Below are 5830 nucleotides of genomic sequence, written 5' to 3'. Positions count from 1 at the left end.
ATTTTAATTTTTTTTAGTACCAAACTTCTATTCTTTCAATATATTTTTAATTTAAATCAATCGTACAACTGTATAAATGATTTTAATTTGAATAAATTATTTTAAGTATTAAACCGTTTTATTTATCATTAAATCGAAGTTCTCATAACATTGTATTGAATAGGAGAGATATTAATAAACTTTGAACATAAATAAATAAAACTTTTTTAGCCTTTAAAACACTTCCAACTAAATGCATAATAAAATGCGTTAATTGCATATGAGGTTCCTAAACTATAACATCCTTTTAAATTAGTCTCTAAAGTTTAAAATATTCTATATTAAACCATAAATTATGACCTCATTTCAAATTGGTTCCTAAAGTTTAGAATATTCTATATTACTCCTTAAACTATCATCATAATTATATTTTGATCCTTTTGTTAACATGTAGTTAACTCTAGTGGTTAGTGAATGTCTCGAGAATTGTTACGTGACCTTTTAAAAAATTAATTTATTTTTTAAGGTCGTGGGTTCAAGTCACTAGATCTTCAAAAAACGGTTCAATTTTTTAACCAGTAAAAATAACGACATGTTAACAAAATGGAACTATACAAGTAGTTTGAGGATGGATATAGCATGTTTTGAAATTTAGATATCAAATTGGAATACAAGTTGTAGTTTAACTAGTGATATAAAACGTTTTGAAATCTAAAGATTAATTTAAAATAGAGATTATAACTTAAGGACCGTGTGTACAGTTACCTCTTATAAAATTAGAGAAAATTTGGTTTAGCAAGTTGGTTAATACAATTTATTTTGGTGGTATTAGGCCTACTAACCGTTTACACGGCTATAATTGTGGGGACCGCATAGAAACTTAATCAAACTATGATATCAACTGTACACGTGGACTTACCGACGCCTGAAATCCAGACTGTCTTACTAGTGTGGACGGGACCCAGTTCACTGCATTTGTAGTTAGGGATGAAAAAAAATCCGAACTCGACGGGGAAAATTAAAAATTGAATTAAACGGGTCGGGTTCGGGGATGATAAACGGGGATGGGGACGGAGAAAATTCGTTTATGTTAAACGGGGATGGGGACGGGTTTGGTAATCCCCGCCCCTATTACCCGATTACTCAACCCAATTACCCGGCCCGATATTTGACTCGATAAATATTAAAAATAATTATTTTATATATATATATAATATTAATAAATTTAATTTAAATTTAAAAAATATGGTATTACTGTAGCAGTGGTGCAGGCAAGTCATGGGTGTTGCAATTAAATCTGCGAGCCAGCTCGAGAATATGGGAGTAAAACTTGGTTTTGCACATTGATGTGCAGCAACAAAGTATAGACAGAAATAAAGTGTTTACTGCAAAAGTGATAAAATAATAAAAAACAAATTATGGTCCTTATTACAGATGGTGTTTTATTAATTTATTGTAACTTTTGGGACATTATATTAAACATATATATGCTTGTCAAACTGGGATGAATGCTTTCAAAGTAATGATAGGCTCGCATGGTGGTTAAGGGAACATCACGGAATGGATAAGTTGTATAAAAATTATTTTATACAAACTATCTCAAGTTTTAAAACACAAAATATTATACTCTAAATGCTAAAATCCTGAGCTTATACCGTACATAAACTCTAAACCAATGTAATTAAAGTTTCAAAACATTGCGTTTATGTTAAACGATGATACCCGTTTCCCTGCAGTTTTCTCCGATTATCCGATGGGGATCCCTGTTTAAATCCCCGCGATTTTTTAAACGGAGATATATACCGATTTTTTAAATGGGGATAGAGACGGGAGACTAATACCCGGCCCGAACTCGACCCGTTGTCATTCCCTATTTGTAGCCCACAAAACCAAAGACGGAACCGCCCATTTTATCGTCTGTATCTGTCCCCACAGGACCCACCCCATTTTTTTCGTGATGAAAAAGAAAGGTTAAACCAATAAATTAGCCTCTCGACTAATAGAACGGACTATGAATATCTTTATTAAGATGATAGGATATTATCTTATTATTACATATTAAAATTATTGTCAATTTTTAATAGTAAGTGACCAAAATAAAAATAAAACATTAGATAATGATTTTACAACAAAAAATAATTAAGTAATTAAAATTGAACAAAAATGATAATTTACGATATTAAACTTGTAGTTTAGTACACATTATTGCATGTATTATACACATTATTAGTTGGTTCTCAAAGGTGAAGAATTAATTGGTTTGCCTATTCTCGTGCACTTGCCTGTTCTTGTGCACTCCTTTTAATATCCTTCCTTTCCATAATTTATATACATTTTTGGACGTATTATAGTAAAAAAAACATGTTAATTAACTTAGATGAATTGATATTAAACATGCGAATTTATTAATGGTCTTGCCATATATAAACATCATTTGTCATAAGGCCATATATAAACATCATTATTTGGAGAGATAAGGGTGCAGGTTCAGCCAAGGATTCTAGTGCGAAACATATGTTTGACTTTATAGTAAAATTATCTTCATATTCGCTTTTCGAAAAATGTATTTTAATTTTGAATATAATCGATAATTTTGTATATATATATATATAATTTATTTTATTTATGAAACTCAAAATCAGTTAAACTAAATCATGTATTTACATTTTACAATTTAATTTCAGAAAACATAGATAGAGGAAGGAGGAGAAGAGCATCTGATGCCACTGCCCGAATCATCTTTCCTTCCTCTTTTTTTTTTGGCTTCTTTAGTGATCGCGTTATCTTGTAGAGCCCAGGAACAAAGGAGCCCACGTGTCCAAGAGTTTTATAAACGGAGTTCCTACAATAACGGCTACGTTCAGGACACGTGTTCCCGACTACAGAGTGACCAAACTTTTGGCCCACACTACCCTCGATCGGACCACCGAACTAAGCCCGTAGGGACCACCACGCGGCTACTCCTTGGGAAAATTGCAAAAACGGTACCGTAGGGTCTACTTTTATTTTCTCTTTTCTTTTTTCTATTGGGTCCTGTGCCCCACATGACGGGACGGTTCGATAGGGTGACCCATTCGGCCCACGACTTTCCTCTTGGCAATGCACGGTCCACGGATTGTCCCCCACCCTGCTTTTTTTGGTTTCAGTGTTGACACACTCTAACATTATGTGGACCCTACCCTCTCCCGCTTAACCTGACCCCACATTACTCGTGCGCACCTTTAACAAAAAAAAAAACCTCACGTGAGCACGTGTTCCTCCTCCTCCTTTAGCTTCGCTCTCGTTCATGGCGGATGCAGAGGGAAAAACGAAGCCACCGGTCAAAAAGACTCAAACAAATTAAGCCAAAATGGAGGAAAGAGGAAAGTTATTGTTTTTTCATTCAATGCTTTGAGGATCGAGTCATGAACTGGAGCTCTTGTATATCGTAAATCTCCAACGAGAAGTTTCTAAGCATCTGAGTTGTTTCCGTTGCAGTAGTGGTGGCGGAGGAACTCGAACTCGGTGCCAAAATTGACTCGGTTTTATCCGTCTTGGAAACTGGAGCCGCCCAGCTCGTGACAGCTACATTACTTTGAAGTTGACTCGGCGTTGTTGTTGTTGCACCGTGTTGCATGAACGAGACAAACGACGATATAGGCCGAGCCGAAATGTTAATTAACGGTGTAGCGCTGGCCGGAAATGTGAATATATGAGTCTGAGTAGATGGTCCGGCCATGGATGCCATAGGAGTTACCATGAAGAACAGCTTGTCGCTGTTGCTGTTGTTGTTGAGAAGTGATTACAGGAGCCAAACCAGATGAAACCGAAACGGTGTCGTTGACGTCAACGACGTCTCTATTAGCGGGTCGTTTGTTCTTCTTTTTACTAGGGTCTCCGGGTTCGGGATTAGCGTTCGAGTTCGTTGGGATTTTAAGGGTCCCATTAACCGACATAGCGATGGCGGGAACGGTACCGGTTCCTGTTGCCGCTATTCTCGCCGGCTCGGCGTGCTCTATTAACCAGCGTATAGTTTCTCCATCCGACTTGTGGCCTAATTCTCGCGTCAGCTGAAATATCCGAGCCGCGCAAGTAGCGGGAATTCGGATCCTCCGGCCACGTCCCTCGACTTTCGTGTGACGATCCTTTGTTGACGCTCGTTTAGGTGCGGCGGGCGTTGCCGTTACTGGAGGCACGGGAACAGCTGACGGCACGTGCACCGCCATGGGCGTCAGGCTTACAGCTGTCTCTATATCAGCTATTCTTTGGGATTCCTCGACGCTGCTGCAGCCGCCTCCCCGCCGCCGTTGATGCTGATAACAACCGCTCTGCTATCTCCATCCTCTTCAACCTCATGTTTATGAATTGCAGCCATCGGTTTTTATTTTAAGAAGCACGGAGCACGTAAAAAGATAAAACCAAGAAGATAGAAACTGAAAAGGAAGAAAAAAGCTGAGTTTTACAAAGAGGATGAAAAGGGTAAACTACACTCAAGTCACTCACTTATTAATTTGGTTACAATTACAAACGGTCGTGCTTTTCTAAAAATCATGATTTAATAATTTAATTATAATTGAATCATTAGATTATTTTTTATTGAAATTTAATTATAATTATTAATTACAAACGGTGGTATTATATTTTTACTCAATGGGAAATATTCGTAAGAAAATTGATAAAATCTTTGCTATCAAATTTTATTTTTTATTATACAGTTAAAAGTAGCATTTTTATTGAAGTTAAAGAAATACCTTCTTTCACGTTTTATTACTGCTTTCAAAACATAGAATATATGTTGTATCGACTATCAATTAATCTCATATTCGGATTATACATTTTATTATGCAAATACTTTGAAAGACTACGAACTGAACTTCATAAACGATATACTTAGTTAAGACAGTATTTGTTTAGTTCATAATAACACCGAGTTTTAATCTAAAGTCTTTGGCTTTTCTTCTTCTTCTTTAAATATTTTGATGAAAATCCGTCGACGGTGATCTACCGATAGGGTTGATCTCACTGGGTGATGACACGTGGTGGTCCCATGCCCACTGGATTGTTAGATTTCTTTTAGAAGAGAATTATTAAATTATCTTACCGTCGAAGGTCAAAGGTGGCGATGAATATCCAAAGTGTAAATTCTTTGGGTCTTCTTATTTATTTACTTTACACTTTGACTTAATCTAAAAATAATTGTCTAAATTTTACCTAAAAAAATAATTTAGTGTATAAAGAATTTTTCGTTAATATTTTTTCAATTTACACCTTTATATTTTTATTTTAAATAATAAAAATATTATTTTTAATAAAAAATGAAAAAAAACTAAAAAAAAACTTAATTTATTTACAAATAACTCCAAACTTTTAATGAAAATTTTAAAAAACTCAAAAAAAACTAAAAATCTCATTTCAACCCTGTTATCATGGTGGAACGCTGTAGGAGCACCGACGTAGCGACAGCGATGATGGGTTTTGAGCGTAATTGGACGATGGTTCGAATAATGGTGACGGCATGGCATATGGACGTCGGGATCGGTCGAAATTGATGAAAAACAACGAGGGTGCTTAAAATTCGATGAACATTCGAATGCTTCTCCAAGGTAAATGGTGGCAACTTACAACGAAAGGCCAACGGAGGTTTGATCAAGAGTTGACGCTGGTTCTAACGACGGTGGTCATGTATAAGGAAAGACATCGTGAAATACCAGACGAATTAGAAGAAATTTGACTACTCATTGATCAAAAAGTCGATACACAAGTATGTATTTAAATTTTGTTATTTATATTTAATTATCTTTATATAATTAAAATATTTTTTTGAAAATAATTATATATTTGTTGTAGTGTCAATGACGAAATAAGGAATTGT

The 5830-nt window shown here is 35.4% G+C and overlaps 1 pseudogene; it reads right to left on the bottom strand.

The window, feature by feature from the left end:
- Positions 1-2978: 2978 nt before the first annotated feature.
- On the bottom strand, positions 2979-4377 carry LOC120181526 (annotated as a pseudogene).
- Between the last annotated feature and the right edge of the window lie 1453 nt (positions 4378-5830).

Source organism: Hibiscus syriacus, unplaced genomic scaffold, assembly GCF_006381635.1.
Source record: "Hibiscus syriacus cultivar Baekdansim isolate YM2019G1 unplaced genomic scaffold, ASM638163v2 tig00112528_pilon, whole genome shotgun sequence".
NCBI classification, from domain to species: Eukaryota; Viridiplantae; Streptophyta; class Magnoliopsida; order Malvales; family Malvaceae; genus Hibiscus; species Hibiscus syriacus.
The sequence above is the reverse complement of the archived record's forward strand: the minus strand, read 5'-3'. Positions and strand labels throughout refer to the sequence as shown.